This window comes from Amphiura filiformis, chromosome 19, assembly GCF_039555335.1.
Source record: "Amphiura filiformis chromosome 19, Afil_fr2py, whole genome shotgun sequence".
In the NCBI taxonomy this organism is placed as follows: Eukaryota; Metazoa; Echinodermata; class Ophiuroidea; order Amphilepidida; family Amphiuridae; genus Amphiura; species Amphiura filiformis.
Window position 1 is genome coordinate 17,763,269 of NC_092646.1, and position 14,072 is coordinate 17,777,340.

The following is a 14,072-nucleotide window of genomic DNA, read 5'->3' on the forward strand; positions in this document are numbered from 1 at the left end:
AGTTTGCTGCTGTTTTGTGCGTCTTGTCTGCCTTTTAAGAAATAACACTGGGTCATCGTATGCCCTGGTCTCTTACAATGAGTACAAGTTACTTTGGCTTTAAATTCAGTCCCAAATTTTGCTCTGTTACCTGAACTCCCTGGGGTCCCTCTACCACCAGCACTATGCTGTGAATTAGACTGAGATCTCACTTCTTGTGTACCACCCTGATTTGTTCTAGGTTGATTATGGCTGAACCTGTTTGAATAACTTCTGTTATGACCAAATCTACTCCCATTCAATTTGTGAGTTAAGCCATAGTCGTCCGCCATTGTCGCCGCTTCGTTTAGCGTCATAATTTTGCTAGCGCTTTCATCCAAATGAGTTTTAATGTCAACGTGGACACATTTCTTGAACTCTTCTATAAGAACTAATTGCTTAAGTTGGCCAAATCATCTTTGACTTCTTTTGACCCAAGCCATCTGTCAAACATTTGTTCTTTTACTCTAGCAAATTCTACATGGGTTTGATCTGCTTGCTTTCTTGAATCTCTGAACTTTTGTCTGTATGCTTCAGGCACCAGTTCATAGGCCTTAAGGACTGCCTGTTTGACTTCTTCATAATCATTACACTTCTCTATTGGTAGAGCTGAGTAAGTTTCCTGGCCTTCCCCACAAAACTACTTTGTAACAGTAGGGTCCAATGCTCTGGAGGCCATTTCAAATTTGTAGCTACCTTTTCAAAATGTTGAAAGTACTCGTCAACTTCTTTTTCTTTGAATTTAGGCACAAGCTTTACATACTTTGTAACATCAAACCCTGACTTTGACTTTGAGGAGAAACTTGATGAGTATTTGTCACCTAGCTTAGCCAACTTCTCTTGTTCAAACTCAATTTCTTTTTCTTTCAAATGTGCTTCCAGCGCCATCTTTTCATGGCGCGCTTTGTCTTCCATTGCCATTTTCTGTTTCTCAAGTTCCAATTTTGCCACCTTTTCCTTTTCTTCAATAAACATTTTCTGTTTTTCCATATCTAGCCTTTCTTGTTTTTCTTTATTTTCATTCTCTAACTTGATCATTTCCAGTTTTTCTTTTTGGTCCATTTCTATTTTCCTCAGTTCTAATTGAATTTCCAACTCTTTCAATTTAACTGCAGAGTCCCCACCGATTTCAGTTTCGACCTCTTTTCTCTTGCCCAAAATGGATTCATCAAAATACTCTTCATCAACTAAAACCTCAATCAAGACATTTTTGATTATTTGTCTTCTTGTAGTTTGCTTTACTTTCAAGTCATAATGTTTGGCAAGTGCTAATAAATCAGGCTTCTTCAACTTATCAAATTTCTCCCAATCTATAGTTTCAAGAAACTCTTCAGCTTTGAACTCTGCCATACTGTACTTTCACTTTTAAGACTCAGTAAATTAATGTTAACTTTTTTACAGTGTATTTTCCCGGACGCTTGAGCCCCAATTTTTGTTACGAGTCGTTACTTGACTCAAGGCCAAAATCACCTTTTACCCGAACTCACACGAATGCACAACACAAATACACTGTTTGATTTTAAGCTAACAAATCTAAGTCTTTAATTGAAAATAGAGTATGCTTGGTACATATAACAACAATTACAATAAAATCACACAATCAGTTTTATTATATCGGTACTTAACCAGCGGTCTTCTTGTTGGTGATTCTAGAGTTCTTGCAATGTTCTGGACGACTGATGTAATATATCCTTATTCACTTGTTCTGCGAAAATCAGCGAAGTCCATCGTACACTTGCATTTATAAATCCTTGCACATAAAATCCTCATACGAAAATGATGATGCTTCCTCCAATCTCCTTTGCGCTGCTATCTCCACAAATATATCTCCCGTGCGCTGCTTTCTCCACGAATGTATCTCCTTGCGCTGCTTTCTCCAAAAATGGTGTTTCTTTCACCATTCTCTCTTTCTCCAGGGAACAGGTTTCTTTAACACAGCTCCGCTGTTTTTTGACAGATTCGTGGCCTTCACAAACCCAGCAAACTCCAGCAATTTGACAGAAGAACTTTTAATCCTTTGATGAGGAAGAGCACTTTTGTGTGCTCGCTGTCTTCTTCGTTGCTGTATTAAAATTAGCTCAATTATTGGCTATATAAACTGGTTAAAATGTACTTCTTTTTTGAAGCACGAAGACCATCACACACATGTGGAGTTTTCAATCTCCCATGGCATTCTGTAAGTCCCAACAAAAAGCCTTCAGCTTTTTATATCAGTACTCATGCAAAAAATCCCATCATCTATTAATAAACCATTACTTCAATCACATTTTCACAACATTGCTGCAATCTTGGGATTTCCCAATATTAATTATACACATTCACCTTTCAGATTACATCACTTCCTGGGGGGTTTTCCTGACTATGGTGCAATATACTGAACTGGGAATTTCCAAGTTCCAAACATAGATCTGACTTTGTTTACAATAATTTGGGGAATTCCAAAATACAAGGGGTTTCCCATCTCATGAAATACTTTCAGCTTGTAAACAAAGTTAAATAATTAAATTAAATCAAATTACTCAGGGCACATCACAATGTGCTCAGTGGAAACAGATCGGTTCAGAGTGATGCGGTGTCCCCCCCCAGTCCAACTGTTCATCCCTTCGCCCAGGTTTACACTGTTATTAATTATTTTTTACTATTTTCTTATTTCTTATATTAATCAATATCATGCTTGCTAATAGAAACCACCATGATTCGAATAGTTTCCTGGCCCATAGAAAACATTGGTTGAGAGGAAAATTGGGCTCTGACTTTTTTTTGAATTTTACTTAATTCAGGCTGAACATTTTGGGCAACCCTGGTGTTATGTGCATGGAGTTATTCACTTGTGATAATAATGAGACATTGTTTGGTTGAAGTGGTAATTTTCGTGAGGGTTTTATTTCGCGAATTTCACGATTAGAGCTCCAACCGCGAAAATAACATATGCAATAATGTATTACAAGTATAGGGAAGGACTGGGTAATTGCGAGAAAAAATACATTCGCGAAAATGTGTCTCTCGCTGAAAATCATGAAAATATCTGTACACAAAATTTACCACTTATACAGTAAACTGTAATACTGCATATGCGCATCATATATTCAATAGGCAGTGTGCATGTAAATATGTGAAGTGCAACATAACCAAATTATGTATCCTGGTTTACTTTTGCGGGTAGAGAACAAAACCTTTAACAAGGCCAATCTGTTTTATGTTGTATACGCCTACAGAGTTCACAAGAAAATATGTCATTTGGGTATGATCCAAAAACTATTAAAAAGTGGAACACAGACTATTTAACATACACGTCATCAATTTGCAGGTGGTGTGCAGCACAAATTTACTAAATTCAGGAATTTTCCTTTGTCGGCGGTGTAATTGAATGGGATTATTTTGAAATTTTAGATCGCTTACAATATCACATACCAAACAAGTTAATGTTAACAAATAATATTAATACAAGCTAAACCTGTTGGGTTCGATAATGAACCCCACAAACTAACCTTCAAATTAATTAAATACAGTACAAATTTGCCCGGCAATCACAATATTATGTCTTATATGTTACAAAAATAATTATCAAGCACGAATCACATGGTTTTATTTAAAACTAAGTCATATTAACCATAAAAACAAATAAAAACAGCCATCTCTCAACACGCGATATTCAAAATTCCCGTGCCGAAATTTTCTAGAGCAATGACGTCATGGTTATTTGTGCTCATTTGTTGTCAGGCTTCATTGAATTATTAAATAAAACCATGTGATTCGTGCTTGTTATTTTTTTAACATATAAGACATAATGTTGTGATTGCCGGACACTTCCTTTAGTTATCTTAGAACTGTTGGTTTATTGCATACACTCTATAGAACATTGTGTTCATCAAATAGTGAAAGGTTTTTAGGAATGTTTGCCACTAAAAATTATGAATTTTTTGAACTACTTTGCTAAGTTTCCTCATTAATATTTTACCAAATGTTACACTTTCATTTTGCAATTCAGAGGTTGCTGGTTTGAATCCGGCTTCAGCCAATTTAACTTTGGGGCCTTTCTCCAATTTTAAACTTGACAGAAAACAGAAAACCCCTAGTATGCATTCCCCTTAGCAAATGATTTATTATTGTTTGCAAGTCAGCAATTAAAACTTGACTTACAGCTCTTTGTATAATGCAAATATATATAATTATAATCTGTTTATTAGCATATTATATACATCAATTGTGATACACATTTGAAATGTAATAGTGCCCATAAAATTTGTATGAGGGGAACATGAAAAAAATCAAATCGGTCATCCGAAGTCAAAGGTTATCCAGGGGCTAAATTTTTAACTTCATCCAATTTAGCTTAAACTTGGTGAAAGTAATTCTCTATATTACAGGAGCATGAACAAAAAAAAAAAAAAAAACTGAGGTCACTTAAGGTCAAAGGTCTTCTGGGGTCAAATGTCAGAGTATGCCCAATTGAGGTTAAATGTGGCAAAAAGAATCCTTAATATGATGGGAACATGTCAACAAATCAAAAGTGTCATCAGGGTTCAAACAGTATCGCTACCATGCTCTCAGAGCTACAGGGCCCTCACAGCTATACAGGTGCGTTAGTCTTAAATAAGGTTTCTGTTCATAGGTGAATCTGAAGTGAAATACAATATTATTGACTGCATTTTGAAGCTAAAATTTGACTGTTGGTTTTACCCAAACTGAGGATTACAAGATCATCTGATATAAGAAGTGTTTTTAACTTCCCTTGGATACTTCATTGAGGTATCTTGAATCAGGTTTTTAGTTCCTCCTTGAAAGTAGGTATTTCAGGATTGGTGATGGTTGTGGGATATCAGCATAAGAACACCTCGCCATATGTCCCAATACAACTTTGAAATCTGGATGCTTCATTGCATATATTATTAGATTAATGGCACTGTTGGCAAATAGACTGAACTTGGCATAAAATCGGATGTGTTCAGTATTGGTATAATATCTCCGCAGTGACAGTAAGGTGAAGTATGGGACAAAACAGGCGAAAAATACAACGACACAGGGTTCGCAGGTTTTTGCCGCAGTTGGAAAAAACTGCGGTTTTAACCGCTTGGCAAAAACAGTTTTTGCCGGCAAAAACTAAAGTGATTTAAAGTTCAGATTTTTGATCTCAAAATGAATTATTAAATTAAAAAATTATTTTCCGGAGTGTAACAAGGCCAGATTTTGTAATTAAAAATGTATTAAGAAATTAAAGGCATGCATTTTCATTGATCACTTAGTGCATTTTCAAATTCAAAACTTTTTCATTTTAAGGACTTGATGAGACAAAAAATATGTTGAATGATTCATTAAAAGTTGTATGTTTACTGTTTATGAGCTTTCTGTGTACTTGTTAACATTTGAGTGACTATAAATAAGTTTTTGCCAGTTTTTGCCATTTTTGCCGGTTTAAACCAGGCAAAAATCGGCAAAAACAGGTTTTTGCCAGTTATTGCCACTTTGCCGGCAAAAACCGAACCCTGCAACGACAACAACAAAGAGATTTTTGGTGATGTCAATCTCTTGTTTGTATATTTGTTGCCTTCTGCGAACTGACATGGCTCTGTTGGGATCACGGCCATCTACAGTGATTGCAAGCGCTGATGTGGAATTTTGCATGGTATGACACTGTGAATTATCAGACAAGTGGGATAAGTGTCGTTTCTGTTTCCGAAAGTGTTTCTTGACGTGCACATAGATCCAGATGTAACTTCCAACTATTGCTGGGAATGGGAATAGTAGACCGACTACGCTTAATTCAATTAAGTAAGCCTTAATTTTGCAGGTTAAGTTTTCTGACCGACTCTTTGAGTGGGTGACTAAGAATTGTGTGTGGCCTGCATATCTCCAGATCTTCATGAAGAAATGGAGCTGAATTACATTGGTTTATTGATAAACAATTTGAGAAAAATTGGAAAATACCTTATAATGGTTATTAAAGAACTGAAGTGAACTGTGACATGAAAAAGTGTGAACTGTTAGCTGAAGAGATGGTCATGCATGGTAGCACGTTGTTTGTGTTTTCTTTTTTGCTTGATCAATTGAGAAATCATGTGTAGCCTATATAGGATTTTCCCCAATTTATAGGATACTAGCCAACCCACTCACCAATTGCTCACTCATCCTTGCAAAAATGAGGACAAGCATGGCGGGAAGCGGAAGCATGGCTTTATGAATACTGCTTAATGACCTGAGACAATGAGTTTATATTCACTCATTGAACTTGTTTAAAGAAAAAAAAAACCATGTATTTCTCTAGTGCTGTAAATAAATATAGGTTCCACAACTTATTTCCCCCGTAATACTTTTTAAAATAAGTCAATGTACAAATGTAAAAAGGTTTGTATAACCCTATTTGTTTTACATATGTGTTTGATAGCGTCAAACATCATTGCGTTCAGGTACAATTGTGTAAGAAAAGTAGCCATTTTAAAAGTTTTAAAAGTTGCACCTGAATCCATAGCAGTCAGTGTTTCTTTATTTCTTTTCATGCCCTACTGTATTGTCTGAGAGTTGACTCTTATCATGGACTTAGATGCAGCTTTTAACACTGTTTAAAACAGTCTCTGTTTTTTTTACATAATGAACCATTGTCATTGTGATGCTATAATTTGGTCCATGTGTAAAACAAATAAGGCTACCCCTTATCCTTTTACATGTATGCATTTCATCAAGTATTTTTTGATTTCTTTTAAAAACTATAAGTTATGGACCCTATATTTGAGTTATGACTACCCGAGTACCATCTATGGACTCAGGTAGTCATAATTATTTGCTCTATTAAGGTTAGCAACTATTTCAAACTGTTGTGATTTGGTAGTTCACAACATCTTGCGAATGGTAGTGAGCTTTGGCGAAAATTGCATTGATCATGTCATAGTTAGCGTGTAGAAGAATGCAAATATCACAGATATACTTTTGTAGGTCCTGTGGTTCTTGAGTTATATTGTAAAGAGGGCTGAAACAAGAATTTTTTGTAAAATGTACATAACTCATTAACAACAATAAATCAAGCAAGTTTTCAAAGTATATGATTTGTAGAATGAACTTTTCCAAAACATCAACATGTTATTTTTCAATAATATATTGATTTAGATATTGAAAATCGATTTTTTTGGTTGCTTCGACCAACAATACCTCATCTACCCATAATGTATCCGAGCCTTTCTAAAGCTTAACATATTTATGACAAATATTGTGGTATCTCATATTTTATTTCACTTTACACTTATTCCAAAAATTGTACGGTACCATCACTTATTGCATAGAACAAATTGTTCTGTTAAAACATGACATTAATATATTATTTGTGTAAAATTAATATAAAGGTTAAATTACTTACTGTAAAACATGAGGGAAGGCCACCTCAGTGGCTGATCTTGGCATTTCTGTGTATAAATAAAAGTGAAATTACAAACTTTTGGGGATGTTATCATTTCAGATTAATGATTTTCTAACTACTTCCCTAGTTTCATCATAACATAACCGATTTTACACTCGTCAAAAATAAAATTTTTTTAAAAAAACCTGGAAATTCTATTTAACTATCAATCATATACCTCATAGATTCCTGTCATCTGATTGGTTAAAAGTGGGGGCATTGTTTTAACTATTCACTGTATTTAAAAGAATTTCATCAAAATGAACTATGGACCGTTCTTGGAAATGAACTATGGATTGGTTATGTCCCGATCAAACTCTATTCGCGTTGTGCGAATAACGCACGTGGCGTCGATGCGCTGCCTGCCGGTTGTGGTGACGCGATTGGTTGACAACCAATTTTCATTAAAAAAAACCTGAGGAATATAATTTGGTAAGTCATTAAACTTTCTTTGTAAATTTAACCATGGTCTTTGAGCAATAAAATAGGCCTTTTAACCAATCAGATGACAAAAATATATATTATTCGGTATATAAAACAGATATTGACTGCTTTATTCGGGTCATGGTTAAAATGATAGGACCAATTTACTATTGACAATTAGGATTTTTTACTGAATAATGTATAATTATATGCTTCAGTAGACTGAAAGAGTATAAAATTAGGCTTAAAATGAGGTATCAACCACTGCTGTAGGATATGGGGTTACGGAGAGCCAATCAAATTTGTAATGCAATTTTCAGAAAAGTGTAATCCCTCCACCCTTTTTGCATACCCAACTTCTGATATGCGACCAAATGTCCCCATCTTTTTTCAAAGAAAAGTAACCGAAATGCAAAAATTTCCATGCAATAGCATGTTACAGCATGTACGCTACTGACCACCCCCTTTTGTTATGTATAGTCGTGATGAAAGTTGATTGATACATGTTGAAATCAACACAATTCTGAGATACACCTTTTTACTTTGAAATTAATTTATTTTTCTGTAATGTCAGATAAAACCATGGTGCTTGGATATACCTTTAAAAAAAATCCTGGTGTTAAAATTAGGCATAAAATTGTGTAAGATTTTTGGTATTTAAAGACCTGTGCTTCGCCTATGAACTTTTTGGGGGGTTCTAAATTGTTAGCGTTTCAAACTATAATTTAACTCGATAAGGCACATTGTTTTTAATAGAGAGTTCCCGTGTTTTCAAGCGGAACGGACTACAATAGTGTTTATAACGTGATTCGCACCGCCGTATTCCTCATTCCTTTGATTTGGTCAATGACCCTATTGGTGCTACATTCTACAAAATAACATTTGCTAATTATTGCGCTGAGTGTTGGTATTCTGAAAATTGTAAACGGAGTTTAGGTTTCCCTCCAAGATGGCGGGTAACCCAAAACACGGGAACTCTCTATAGTATTGTCAGAATTTCCGTTTTGATTTCACCATTTTTCACTTGCGACTATAAAACTGTCCAGCTCAGTACTTTATTTTGAATACATGTACAACCAGCAGAAAGAATCAATATTTATATTGTGGCATGCAGGATCATCAATCCATATGGCCCATTTCACGGTTAGGCGCCACTTTTGGTGAAAAAAACTTGAAATTTTCAAAATGGATTAAATTTCATTTAATTGGGGTTTTCTTTTCCACATAAGACCAGATTTTCATAAAAATATCATTTCCCAGCTTAAATCTCTCTACTTCTTGAAGAAAATTATAATTTATTATCTCATGTTATGTAATTTTTTAACAAATTTGATAAATATTGAGTAGTGAATATTTATACTTTTACTGTCCAATACATATATAATAGATATTTAAAATAAACAAGTATGTCATAGGCTCTCTTCTGACCAAATTTGGGCAAATTTTGTTGTGTAATGACAAATTTATGGCCACTTACATGTAATTTTTGTGGTAAAAAGGAAATTGACATGAAAAGGTTTACTCAACAATTTTAATAATCAATGAATGACTCTGATATTTCACAGCTTTGATGGTCATAATATGGGTAATGTTCACAAATAATATCAGCCAGTTTGAAAGCACAGGTCAAATTCAAGATTCTTATGTTTGTGCAATTTTGGATGTGACAGATGTCAATGTGAGCGGAAACCACACAGTGTAAAGCAGAGTATGTTTCAGAAAATAATGATTCAAAGAGTTTTCACACACTCAGTAAATTAAATGGGATATATTGAAACATATTAACCTGTGTTAGTGTTCATTTTAAAACATTGTTTACAATTTATAGAGGTGGATGTGACATTTTTAATTGTGAACAGAATATTTCATTATTATAAACAGTTTGCTTGTCAAAATATAAGCTTTAAAGCACTTCTAACACATATATTTTGATAGATTCTATTGAATTGAGCAATGCTAAAATGTTTTCCTGACCCTTTATATTTTTGCCAAGCAAAATGTTTATAATACTGAAATATTCCGTTCACAATTTAAAATGTCACATCCGCTTCTGTAAATTGTATACAAAACTGTCCCCTAAAAGACAACAACAAAGCCATGAAATAATCATATGTGACATGTATGAAATAATAAACCTATTTTAGAAAGTCAAATATCATGTTGTTTAAGTATTTTGGCCTAAAACTACTAATTTTGAGGATGTGACATGTGAACGGAAATTGAAGCTTTTTGAATCTCCTGTCACAATTAAAGAAGGCATACTGAATTAAAAACTTATTGTGCCTTTTGATCCCCCACAAACCTGTAATGAAATAACTTCAAACTGGCATCCTAGTCCCATTCCTGTCTTAGTTCTTTGAAGAAACTATTTTGGATGTGACAGGTACCATGGATGTGACACATGTGAACGGAAACTTTGAAATGACATCTGCAAGCTAAGTTGAGGAAGGAGTTTTCATTAAATGGTGTCATTAGATAGCTCATAGCAGGAGATTTTTAAAAATCAAGGAGAACAAATTCTGCCACTTATTTGTTAATAAATTATACTATTTGGAAAATTAATCGGATGTGACAAAATTGTGAACGGAATTTGTTGGCAAAAATTCAAAATATCGCTGTATCTACGTATCAAGAGCAACAAGTGTAATTTGTTCAACAAATAGTAACAAGACTCTGAACTTTACTAAAACACACTAGTTTGCCATTCATGTAAAGTATTAGTCGATCTATTCCACATTGAATAAGGTACATAGATGTGAACGGAAAATGTCACATCCAAATTCAGAAATTTAAATGGTTCTCATGCTAGTTTAACTGACAACTACTACTTTGTTCATGTATGGCTGTATAGTGCAACTTGTTCATTACATAAAAACAACAAAAGCAGCTGGTAGGCTCAACATAGTTAAAAGTGGCAGCATTGGAAAATAAATGTCTGTTTTTAGGTTGCTAGTAAAATGTGGTTTTTGACCACTTCTGACCCCTGTGCGCCCTGAAAGATAAAAGCAGAAAGGCCGATTAAGCTAGTGGAGGTAGGCTATACAGAGACAATGAAAAATCACCAACAGTCAATTCTGTAACCCCATTATTTTTTACACACCAGGCCAGATATGTTGAAAATCAAAAAGTGGCGCCTAACCGTGAAATGGGCCATATGTATATTGATTGATGCATAGATTTTGAACAAGTTGGAAGTCGGTAGTGAAGATTGGTGAAATCAAAACAGAAATTCTGACAAAACTATATCTAGCTCAGTATGATGTGCTTTAGAAAGTTAAGAAAAATCTTTCATTTGCAAACTATATTACTTTTAAAAGCTAAAAAGCTGACCTCACTATGCTCTCAAGAAAATTTCAGGCTTGTCAAAATCAAAAATCTTACTACTAAATTTCACACCTAAGTTTAACACCTGTATTTAAAAAATATATATTGTAATGGGAAGTTCATGGCCAGTTTGATAAATTTGTCATAAATTATTAATATAATATTTAGGCCAACACATTCCTTCAGTCCTAAGTTAATGTATTATTGGGCCATTCCAGTTGAAATCCACACTAACCCTGTGGAAGATTTTGGAAATATCTTTCACAGAGGGGGATATGTTTTTCAAATGTAATTGGTCATTTTGAAACCCATACTCCCCCTGTTTAATGGCTTTACCAATATCTTCCACAACTGGAGTGAGTGAGTATTTCAAGTGGAAGTTACTCAATTGTCTATTCTATTCAAAACTGATACTCCCTCTGTGGGAGACTTTAGCTATTTAGGGAACGTTCATAAATACCTTGGTGGGGGGGGGGGGCTGGAAAATTTGTAGGGGGGGCCAAAAAAGTTTTGACCTTCCAAAAAGGGGGGGTCAAATAAGTTTTTGACATGGCAAAGGGGGGTCAAGAAAGTTTTGACACCCATAAAGGGGGGGGTCTAAAAGTTAAATACAAATTTGTGCGAGCTACGCGCGCACACGGTCACAATAAAGCCATTTTCATCCCGATCATAGGCATAAATAGAGTAAAATACAAAATTTTAGGCCTATTAGATACCGGTATAAGGCCTGTAAGAGTGACACTGATAAATGATAAATTTATTGCGGATCTGTTTGCTTGAATTTGTAACAAGGTTGAAACTGTGTAAGTTTAATCAACTATAGACCACTTGGCATGTGACGTCATTGCCCGGCAGTATGCGCGCGCATTATGACAATTTACATTGTTCTTTGCCCTGCATTGCGCGTACGCATCGCAGTCTGCTAAGGGCATGTGCATTTTAAATCGCCCGCCACATTTCATACAATACAAGAAAGCCATTGAACAGTGTAGCGACTCGCTCGAGCATATCGAAAGACGAGTCCCTCGCCTTTGTTGATAAACAGTGATGTCAAGTGGTCTATACTAGTAAAATAAAGCATTACCTATAGTGGAAACAAGAGTGGAGTATTTTAAGTACTAGTATACCTTCATTATGTGTGGGGGGGGGGGTAAAAAGTGTGGGTGTTTACAAAAGGGGGGGTCAAAAAAGTTTTCAGTCCATAAAGAGGGGGGGGGTTCTAAAAGTTTAACATACAGCCAGAGGGGGGGTCAAAAAGTTTTGACATACCGAAATCAAAATTTTCCAGCCCCCCCATACCAAAGTATTTATGAACGTTCCCTAAAATCTTCCACAGGGGTAGTGTGGATTTTAAATGGAATAGCCCATTTCTTGCGGAAATAGTTGTTTACAACTTTTATATACCCTTGTTATCAGAAACACCCAACAACGGGTACATACAGTATATTTTCTATCAGAACTTCCTTGTTCCATAATAATGGAGTAACAAAGACTATTGTTATAGTAACCTGATTTAGGGCAATTCAAACAGATAAACCATGTTAATGTGTTACTAAGGTTACTAATTTTGATTTTGGTTTCTGCAATTGAATAAGATAATCAATATGCAATATCAGGAATTCAGGGTTGCCAAACCTGCAATTTGGTTGCCCAATTGGGTGACTTTTGAAGATTTTCCCTGCGACCTTTGACAATTTCCTTTGACAATTTCCTGTCCCATAGTAACCCAGTTGTGAGCCCCCATGTCCGTCGTTGTAATATATAGTATCAAGCATTATGGTTTTCTTCTGATATAAACTGAAGATGAAGCTAAAGCCATCATACAGGGGGAATGTGAGTTTCAAAATAATTAACCCTGACCAATTACATTTGAAAAACATACACCCCCTATGGAACATATTTCCAAAATCTTCCACAAGGTGACAGGGGTAGTGTGAATTTCAACTGGAATAGCCCATTGTCTGGTAAGCTACCCCTCACCTAAATTTTGAGCAATTTATGTGTTGAAGCAGTGCATGTAACATGCTGTAGCAAAAATGTGATACCACAATTTGAGTTCACTAACTACCTGGTGATGTGCTGTTAGGGTCCATACCAACTTTCTACATCAAACGTTGGATTACAGTGCACCACAGCATCAATGCCCCCCCCCCAAAAAAAGGCCAAAATATAGTAAAAATTATGAAAATCATGTAATTTTTAGGGTTTAATTTAAAAAAAAATTCTTAATATCATATTTTAAGTGTATTTGTGTTTAGGAAATATTGTAAGCTTTCAAATTCATTACAGACATGCCAACTAGTACGCTTTCACCGTATTTTGTACGGTAAAACGTGATAAATACGGTAGTACGGTCACCCCCCAAAAAATACGGTATTCCAGAATTTTGACCAAAATAATAAAATGTTGTGTCTTAAAAAAGATAAACAGCTGCAAGATTAGACTACCGACTGAATTACTGGTATCATTTGACCACTTTCTTGGTCTGTTAAAGTGGTTGCCTACATCGTTTTTCTCTCGACTTTCGGTGATGCATGCACATTAAAAAATTATTATTTAATAGGCCTACAAGATGCTTTTCGAAATAATTTTCTTCCGACTTGCAGATTTTTCATGCACATTAATGTTTTTATTATCCACCTAATGCTAGGTCTTCTGAAGGTATTTAGTTAACTATTTAGCTCTTTTGGTGCAAAAGAATAAGCATAAAAGAAGGTTTCCGACCTCCTTTTACTTCCGACTTTCGCACCATGCATGCACATTAAAGAAATATTTAATAGGCCTACAAGATGCTTTCCGAAATAATTTTCTTCCCACTTGCCGATTTTTCATGCACATTAATGTTTTTTATTAACCACCTAATGCTATGTCTTCTGAAGGTATTTAGTTAACTATTTAGCTCTATTGGTGCAAAAGAATAGGC

General features: G+C 35.0%; 1 protein-coding gene across 1 annotated transcript in view; it reads left to right on the plus strand.

Moving 5' to 3' along the window:
- LOC140140418 (RING finger protein 17-like) overlaps positions 1-14,072 on the plus strand; it is a 316,068-nt gene that overhangs the window by 137,195 nt on the left and 164,801 nt on the right. The window lies entirely within an intron of this gene.